This window comes from Trichosurus vulpecula, chromosome 1 (assembly GCF_011100635.1).
Source record: "Trichosurus vulpecula isolate mTriVul1 chromosome 1, mTriVul1.pri, whole genome shotgun sequence".
NCBI classification, from domain to species: domain Eukaryota; kingdom Metazoa; phylum Chordata; class Mammalia; order Diprotodontia; family Phalangeridae; genus Trichosurus; species Trichosurus vulpecula.
In genome coordinates, this window is record NC_050573.1 from 307,487,408 (window position 1) to 307,496,713 (window position 9,306).

A 9,306-nucleotide genomic window follows, 5' to 3' on the forward strand; every position below is an offset into this window, starting at 1 on the left:
CCTGAAAACTAGAATAGACCAAACAGAAATCTGACTCCATTAAAAACAAGAAATGCCAGAACAAGATCAAAATTTTGAAAAAAGAAGTAAATATAGAATATCTGATATAAAAAACTGACCTGGAAACCAGATCAAGGATAGAAAATATAAGAATAATTAGGTTCTTTGGAAAACATGATTAAATATTGAAGCCTGGACATTGTATTTCAAGAAATCACTAACGAAAACTGCCACAATATACTTGAACCAGAGGGCAAAGTAAAGATTCACTAATCACCTACTGAAAGGAACCCCCAAACCCCGAAAATTCACCAAAATACCATAGCCAAAATCCAGAGCTTTCACATCAAAGAAAAAAAATATGGCAGGCATCCATAAAAAGCAGCTTAAGTATCAAATTGAACCAGGAGCCACAGTTAGGATCACACAAGATCTGGCAGTTTCTACTAACTAAGAGAGCTGATCTTGGAATACAAGATAGCAAAAGGCAAAAGATATAGACTTATAAACAGGAATTATTTACCCTTCAAAGCTGAGTATAATCCTGTAAAGAATGAGGGAGGGGGGAGGAACAGACCTTTAATAGAATATAAAATTTTCAAGCACTTCTAATGAAAAGACTAGATCTGAGTTGGAGCTTTGAAATGCGAACATGAATCAAGAGAAACCTGGAAAAGTAAATTTATTTGAATAATTAAAAGGGGCTGTATGATGGTGTAGAGCTAATATTCTATTAGGGGAAGAATAAGCAAGCATCCCTTCAGAACCTTAATTTTTTTCAATGGATATCAAGGGAATTAAATAAGTCAAAAAATATAAGGATCTATAAGTGGATGGGTTCTCTTCTGAGAATTTTTCAAGAGGAAAAAAAGAACAAATATATTAGCACAGAAAGAAGGAACAATGGGATGGGTCTAGCTATTTCTCATAATTGGGGTTAATGAGGAGGGTATCTAAACTTGGACAAAGGAGTAGGGGAGCAGATATTAAATGAACCTCACTTGTCTGAAAGTCGAAGGAGGGTTTAAGACACACACACATACACACACACACACACACACAGAGTTTGGTGTAGAAATACAGCAAACACAAGAGGTGAACAATTAAGGATGGGGAGGGTAGATTAACATGGCAGATAATACTGGCAAAAGAATAGTCACAAGTAAAACATACCTGGGTCATGCCATTTTGCTTTCCTGGGCTTCTTTTTCCTCATCTGTAAAATGAAGGGATTGGATGCTTATAACGTTTGGGGTCCCTTCTGCCTCCAGATCTATGATCCTATCCATGTATTATTCCACTTATTCATGGGGAGACAAGAGACACGTTGTCTCTTTCTGGATAGATAGTTATATGCAAAATCAGCAAGTTACTCAGATGATAGCTATTCAGAAGCAGAAACCCAGGTGTGGTTCAAGATGGTGTTGTGGCGCTTTTTTAGACATAGCTTTTAAGCAAAAAAATCTATGCCAGCTTTGTCTGACATGAGAAAAATTGTATAAGTCTTATAATTATCATCCAGGCTGGGGAGCCATGCTTCCTCTTTTATTGGATTAGACAGCCTTTGTGAAAGTTTAAAGACACAGATGACATTATGTTGTCACCACCTGGGTCCCTAAGGCCTACTGAGATGGCACACGCCATCCACTAAGCTACCCATGTTCCCATCCCTATAGAGGGAGAGGGCTCCTGCTTCAAATTTCTTTAACCTATGTAAAAAGCCATCCCACTCATTCATGAGAGCAATTGTCTCCTATCCCCTACTTCCACAAAGGACAGCATGTGGCATCACCTCATAGGAACCTAGAGGAAAGACAGTGGATTTATGGATTCTAGAGATGAAAATGTGAAATTCTCCATACCTAGAGACCTAATATCCATCTTTTGATTTGGAAGCTGAAGTTGGGACCTTTCTCAAAGGCATGTAAGCAATGTGAACCTTTGCAGAGAAACATTAAAACAAAATCCATGGCTTTCTGCCTGGGGCATGACAGGTTTTACCACAATCAAAAAATCACCTCTGAAGTTCTATCTCTATGTATGTCAGCCCTCACTCTCTCATTGCCCCTTGTGTCACTCAACAATCACCAAACATAGAAGGTGCTCAACACGTATTGGCTGAAATCGATATTGACTGAAATGGCCTCTCAAATCAATAAATATTTACTGAGCACCTACTATGTTCAGGACATTTGTTCTAGGCTAGACCTAGAGAAGATACAAAAGACTGCATAAAACACAATTCCTCACCTCAAGGAGCTTACAATCTAATTATAAACTACCAAGAAGTAATTTAATAGCAGGTAAGAATTCTTTCTTTTTAACAAAGGAAAGAGATTTGGAAAATCCTCAGCTTAACTTTTTGTCTATTTAGAGGATTATTGGGCATATGATATCATTGACCAGGTTAATTAGGAATTAGAGAGATAGAGTTTATTTCCAAATTTTTTTAGACTGTTTCTTCTATGCTTAGAGAAACAATGTGATGATCGGCAGTTTCTACTGGGATCTCACTGTGTGTACAGAGCCTTCTAACTTCTGTAGGAAGTACAAAAATGATGGAAAGAAGGGCCCTGCTCTCACAGAATTGATAATCTAATGCATAAAAGGGAACCACAGAAATGGAATTGTTATTAAAAGAAATAGAAGGCCTAGGCCTAACCACCTATAGGCAGATAGAGATATTTGCAAGCTAACATGTTGCTGGTGACTGAGGTAATCAGTGTTAGGTAGAACTGATCACGTAAGATTTGTGATAGTAGCTCCTATGAGACCATGAAGAGGGAGATGGAAGGTTCCAAGAACTTATCTGAGGACTCCCCTAAAGATAGCTGAGCAGAGAATTCCAGGGATCATCTGGTTATCAAATCATATGTATCACGACGCACTCATCAATCAGCCATTTTCCTAGTAAGGGAAATAACTAAGCACTGTCCTTCTACCCCGTGTTAAGGAAGGGGCTTAAGGTTTTCTGAGAAAGCAGTGACTACCTAGCTTTTCCTTCTCACACAGAAGCAATACAGACTTGGGGGATAAAGTGGCTTTCTTGGGGTATAGAATCAGAAGAGCTTACTGCAGTTTATTCATTTGCACACTAGACCTTTCTCAGGGTGTGTGTTTGTGTGTATACATGTACATATACATATACATACACATATATATTTTTGTGTATGTATATGTATATACACACCCTGAGAAAGGTTTAGTCCACATACCCAGAGACATGCATGTGTATATATACATGCACACACATATGTATGTATATATATATATGTATACATGTGAATATGTTTTTATTTATTTAAAGATCTATTGGGCATGTGATTTCATTGACCTGATAAATTAGGAATGAGAAATATAAAGTTCATTTCCAAATTTCATTAAGCTATATTTTCTCTGCTTAGCTATGTCAGTCAGCAATCTCTACTGGGATCTCACTGTGTATACAGAGCTTCCTAATACATATATGTGTGAGTGTCTTATATACACATGTATACATATACACATATTTTATAATACATAGATATGGAGATAGATGATATAGATAGAGATGTATCTCTAGAGATAGATAGCTAGATAACTATTTCAATATTATGTTTCCTTTGTAATTCTATGCATTTTATTTTATGTATTTAATACCTTTATTCTTGGAAAATTTCCATAGGCTTCACCACACCATCAAATGGGTCCATTACACACAATAAGACCTACCTGTCTTAAGACTATAAAAAGTTTCTTTAAACTCGACATAGGTCATGAATAAACAGTGTTAGTGCTGCAGGACTTGATTCAATCTAACAAACACTGGGGCAGGGCCAACCCCAAGGAAAATTTGTGAGTTAAGAAATGTTTACCTTAATTGTTCCTTCAGTCTTTCTTTGGAAACTACTCCTTCCCCTTTTGGGCACCCACTCTCAAACCCCAGGTGCTTTCATGCTTCCACTGGACCAGTCAGAGACAGCCACCTTGGGACTGCCAGGGTCACAGAAGTACAGCATCTCAGGGTGGAAGGGACCTCAGAAGTCACGTAGTCCTCTCGTCATTGAACAAGAATGACCTCTAAGACATACTTAATGTCTGTCTTCTAACCTCTTCTGGACAATATTTAAGACAAAATTAATGTGTAGACTTCTAACCTCTTCTGGACAATATCTAGCAATTGGGAACCCCACCACCTCCTGAAACAATCCATTTCCTTTTGGACAGCTCTAAGGAAGTATAAAAAACGATTTCCTTTCCATAAAGTCAAAGTATGCCTCTCTGACAGCATGAAACTTGTACACATTATTTCTAGTTTTGATATCTGTGGCTGAGGAGAATAAATCTCATCCCTCTTAATGGTAATAATAGCCAGCCTTTATACAGCTCATTAAAGTTTGCAATATACCTTATATATATTTCTTTTGTTCCTCACAAAAGCTCTCAGAAGTAGGTGCTATTACCACCCCCATTTTACAGACAAGGAGACTCTGGCCTAGAGAGGTTGCCTAAGTGAGTTGCTTATAGTTACACAGCTAGTCTGAGGCTGGATTTCAACTCGGGCCCTCTTGAGTATAGATCTAGCACTCTATCCACTGCTCCACTGTGACAAATCTTCAAATACTTGAAGACAACTGTCATGACATCCAGCATCTGACATCCCTAAATCTTCTCTCCTGAAGACTAATATCCCCAGTCCTTTTCTAAATTCACTCCATTTTGCCTTTCTTCTTTAAAATGTGGTACCCAGATCTGAAATGCAATATTCCAGATGTGACCTGACCGAGGCCAAATATGGAAGAACTATCTGTATCCCTTTTGCTCAACACCACTCTTCTCTTTACAAAGAAGGACCAGATCTTTCATTTACATCAATTGACACAATAATTTTTTTATAATTTTCTCTATCTGTATAGATACACTCCACAGTTTCAAAAATATATCATCATTTTGCTTTAAAATAAAAATTTTTATCCTACTTGGTTGAGTATGGGTTAATGCACTGCATGTATTGACACAGCTCAGTCCCTCATGGTACCAATCCTTTAAATGTAGTTAATGATCACATTAGCTTTTGAGATGGTTATATCATGTAATTCACTCATTGAACTGCCAGTCCATTCTAGATTTTGTTTCATGTTAACTATGGTCTAGCTACATCTTACCCGATATAAGTTTTTTAACCCAAGTATAAAACTTTGGGTAGCTAGATGGTGCAGTGGATGGAGTACCAGGCCTGGAGTCAGGAAGGCTCATCTTCCTGAGTTCAAATCTAGCCTTGGGACACTTACTAGCTGTGTGACCCCTGGGCATGTCACTTAGCCCTTTTTGCCTCAGTTTCCTCATCTGTGAAAATGAGCTGAAGAAGGAAATGGCAAATTATTCCAGTATCCTTGCCAAGAAAACCCCACACAGGGTCATGAATTGTCAGACATGACTGAAAAAAATGACTGAAATAAAACTTTGCCTTTATCTTTATTCAATTTCACTATATTGTAGTTAATACCTCTCTCTATACTGTAATGCTTTTTTTAAAAAAAATCTTGGCTTTGTAATCTAAAATATTCATGATCCTTCTTAGATTCATATCAGTTGAAAATTTGACAAACAAGTCATCTATGACTTTACCCAAGTCATAAAAAAGATATTGAATAGTGAAGGGCCAGGAAAACATCACTGGGGCACTTCAGCAGAGTGTTCCCTCCATGTTGACATTGACCCATTAATGACTATTCTTTTGGGGTCCAGTCATTCAACTAACTCCAAATCTGGCTAATTGCATTGTCTACAACGGGTCTACTCAACTCATCCACAGGAATAGCATGAGAGACTTTGTTGAATGTTTCTCTTTGCTTTGCAATATTGTAGTCTGTTATGTTTAGTAGCCTCCTGTGATCTACTCAATCACGAAAAGAATTGGAGTTAGTCTAGCATGACTCCTTCTTGATGAAATCACACTTTCTTTTAATGATCATTGATTCCTACAACCTTTAACTGCCAGAAGACACTGATCTATGACAGACATGCCCTGGGGATGAGAGAATAATTCAGGAGTTTTCATGTAAGTAACTATTGCTGACTAGGTGACACAGATTCACCACCATTTGATCCTTTCGAGGTATCATGTTTCTTGGATCTTAGGAAGTGCAGCAGCATCACTTTGTCCACAAGAATTGCCAAGGAACACACACAACTTAGGGACAATGCACCCACTGATTCTGGGAGAAAAATGCCCAAGAATACTTGGATCACATGACTAGCTCTTTGCACACTGTCCTCCCTGTCTCTTTCCTTCCTCCACTACTATAATGTTTTACATTGTAAGAGGTATCGAGAAGATTTGCCTGAAATGCCAACAGTGAAGTCCCTCTAGTTTATGCCCAGCATGGGAAAACAGCTGGTGCCCTCCTCAGAACCACTGATTGCAGGTGCTTTACTGCTTCTTCCACAGATCAACTGCCCTGCCTCCCTCCTTGTGCTAATGGAGTTCAAATGCCTTATTTGTTTGAAAAGTCTTTGAGTTCACCAACTGTCTGGTGCTTATCATAGAACCCTGTATGTTGTAAGTGCTTTTTAAAACCTTTGTTGAATTTGTGGAGTATGACTTGGCACTGAACATTGCATTTGCTGACCTCTCCCACAATGAAAGTTTGTTGTCTGTTAACCTCTCAGGGTCTTGCTTCATTGGGTGTCAAATGGTTGTTGATCAGTCAGAAAAATAACGATCCTTACTAATTGTTAACTCTTCCAAGGGCCCTCAACCCAGTTAAAATACAGAGCTCCTTAAAGGACATTGAATGAATGCTAGAAATTCTGGAATGTGGGTGGCCGATGGTTAGGTGTTCAAGGCTGGAAAGATGAGAGTATCCTTTGACTTCTCTCAAATGATAAAATATCATGTGTTTACTTCCACGATAGGGACACCTCTCCTGTATAACTAGTAATCATGTGTAATCTGTGATTTCTCTGGTTCTATTTCTATCAGCAATCACTGTTGTTGTTCTGTCACTTCAGTTGTGTCTGACTGTTTGTGACTGGCAAAGATACTGGAGTAGTTTGCCATTTCCTTCTCCAGCTCATTTTACAGATAAGGAAACTGAGGCAAATGGGTTAAGTAACTTGCCAGGGTTCACACAGCTAGTAAGTGTCTGAGGCTAGGTTGGAACTCAGGCATTCCTGATTCTAGGCCCAGTGATCTATCCATTGCACCACCTAGTTGCCCCAATAATCAATACTTATGAGGTAAAAACTTGATATAATATTACTTTACATTTAATTAGAAATAGAATCAAAACTCTTTCTACTAATTCTCAAATTGATTTTTGTACTTATATCTAATTTAAATAAATCCTGTGGACTATTATAATTAATATAGAAACAACTGAAAAGTCCATTAGTTGTCAAAATTTTTTAAATTATTCAATCAGCCTACATAATTCTCTTTAAAAAATATGCCACAATATGCAATGAGTCTGATCAATGTCTGATATAATTAAACCAGATTATATTTTCTTATCAGAAGAAGCTATGCTTTTCACTTTCAATGTTTGCTTATCCTAGAACAAGAATGGAGAAGTCAATAATGTGTTGATGTCAACATGGAGGGAAGTCTTTTCATAAGTAGACTCAAGGATGTCCTATACCCCAGACTGTTTGACTTATTTTCTCAATGACTTGAATGAAAACATAGACAGCACATTTATAACATTTGCAAATGATAGAAATCTGTAAGGAATAGTTTATATGTTAAATATCAAAAAGTTTTGACAGATTAGAACATTAGTCCATATCCAATAAGATTAAATCTAATAGGAATAGAGGTCAAGTCCTTTACTTGAGTTTAAAAAAATTAGTTTTATGAGTATAAGATGAGGGAAGCATGACTAATTTGTTTTAAAATATTCTAGTGGAGTACAAGCACAATATGAATCATAAGTGTGATATGCCATACAAATAAACTAAAACAATTTTAGACTCCACTGAGAGGAATAATTTCCATAATGACAGAAATGAAAGTTCTGGGATACTCTGCCCTGGCCAGGTCTCATCTAGAATATTGTGTCCAGTTCTGTCCACCTCATGTTAGGAAAGGCATTGATGAACTAGAAATCCTATATTATAGGGTGATAAGGATTTCAAAAGGTCAAAAGCTAATGCTATAAGAATTGTTTGTAGGGACTAGAGATATTTAATCTTGAGAAGAGAAAATGTAGCAGGTTTATAAAAGCTCCCTTCAAGTATCTGAAGAGCTACTGGCTTGTAAAGGCAATTTGATTTGTTCAGCCTCAGAGTATAAAACCTGAAAGAGTATGTGGTGGATGGGGAGTATCACATACAAATTCAGTGTGAGAAAGAATGTGCTAACGAAGCCAAGAGAAAGTGGAATTGGCTGCCTCAGGAGATAGCGCCACCCCACTTAGAAATCTTTAGGCAAAAGCTGGTTGGCTACTTGGTAGAGGTGTTGCAGAGATAATTCCAGGTCAGGTACCAGTGGGATTAGATGGTTTGGGGGTTCCTTACCACTGGGACATTTATGATTCTATCAAAATTCAGAAAGCAAGTTTTTTCCATAAAATATCATTACCCTTTCAGCCAGTCAAGAGAGTCCAATGATTCTTTATTTTGGTAAGGAAGCAAAATCTTATTAACTAGAGAATATATCAAACAAGACATTTTGAAAATATCAAATAGTGATATACTGAATGAAGCAAGAGAAGTAACAAGATTTAATTAATGAACATGAGTACTAGAAAAAAAGAAAACAAAAGAATATACACAAGTTAAGTCCTACACGTTTCACCTAGTAGGAAGAGACAGACAGCCATTTCCTTAAATATATTTATGTATGGGGGTTTCTTTTAGTTCCCATTTCTTTAAAAAAAGTTATAATCTGGTAAATTTCAATTTACACTTTAGAACTATGAACTGGAACTTTAACTATGTTAAAGAGAATTCTATCATAATCTCAGGTTAGCAAAATAAAAGTTGTCCTTTAGACTTATTTAAAGCCACACACATTGGCTTTCTAGAGTATTTATAGTCCAATTTAAATGCTTGTAGCACATGCAAAGTTTAGGAAAATAATTTAAGGAATGTAGCTTCTCCTTTACTGCCTAGAAATTTCCTTTGAACATTCCCACTATGCTGATAAATAATCCATTTTGAGAGGCTAGAGAGATACAGTCATACATGGAGGTAAGGAAAATGGTAGCCATTAGTAAGGCTACCAGTGAAATGGATGGGTCAGAAAGTGTGTTGGGCAGTAGTGAATCAGTTAGTTTGTGTGCTTGCCAATCTTTTTTTTATTAAGTAATGAAACTAATGTTA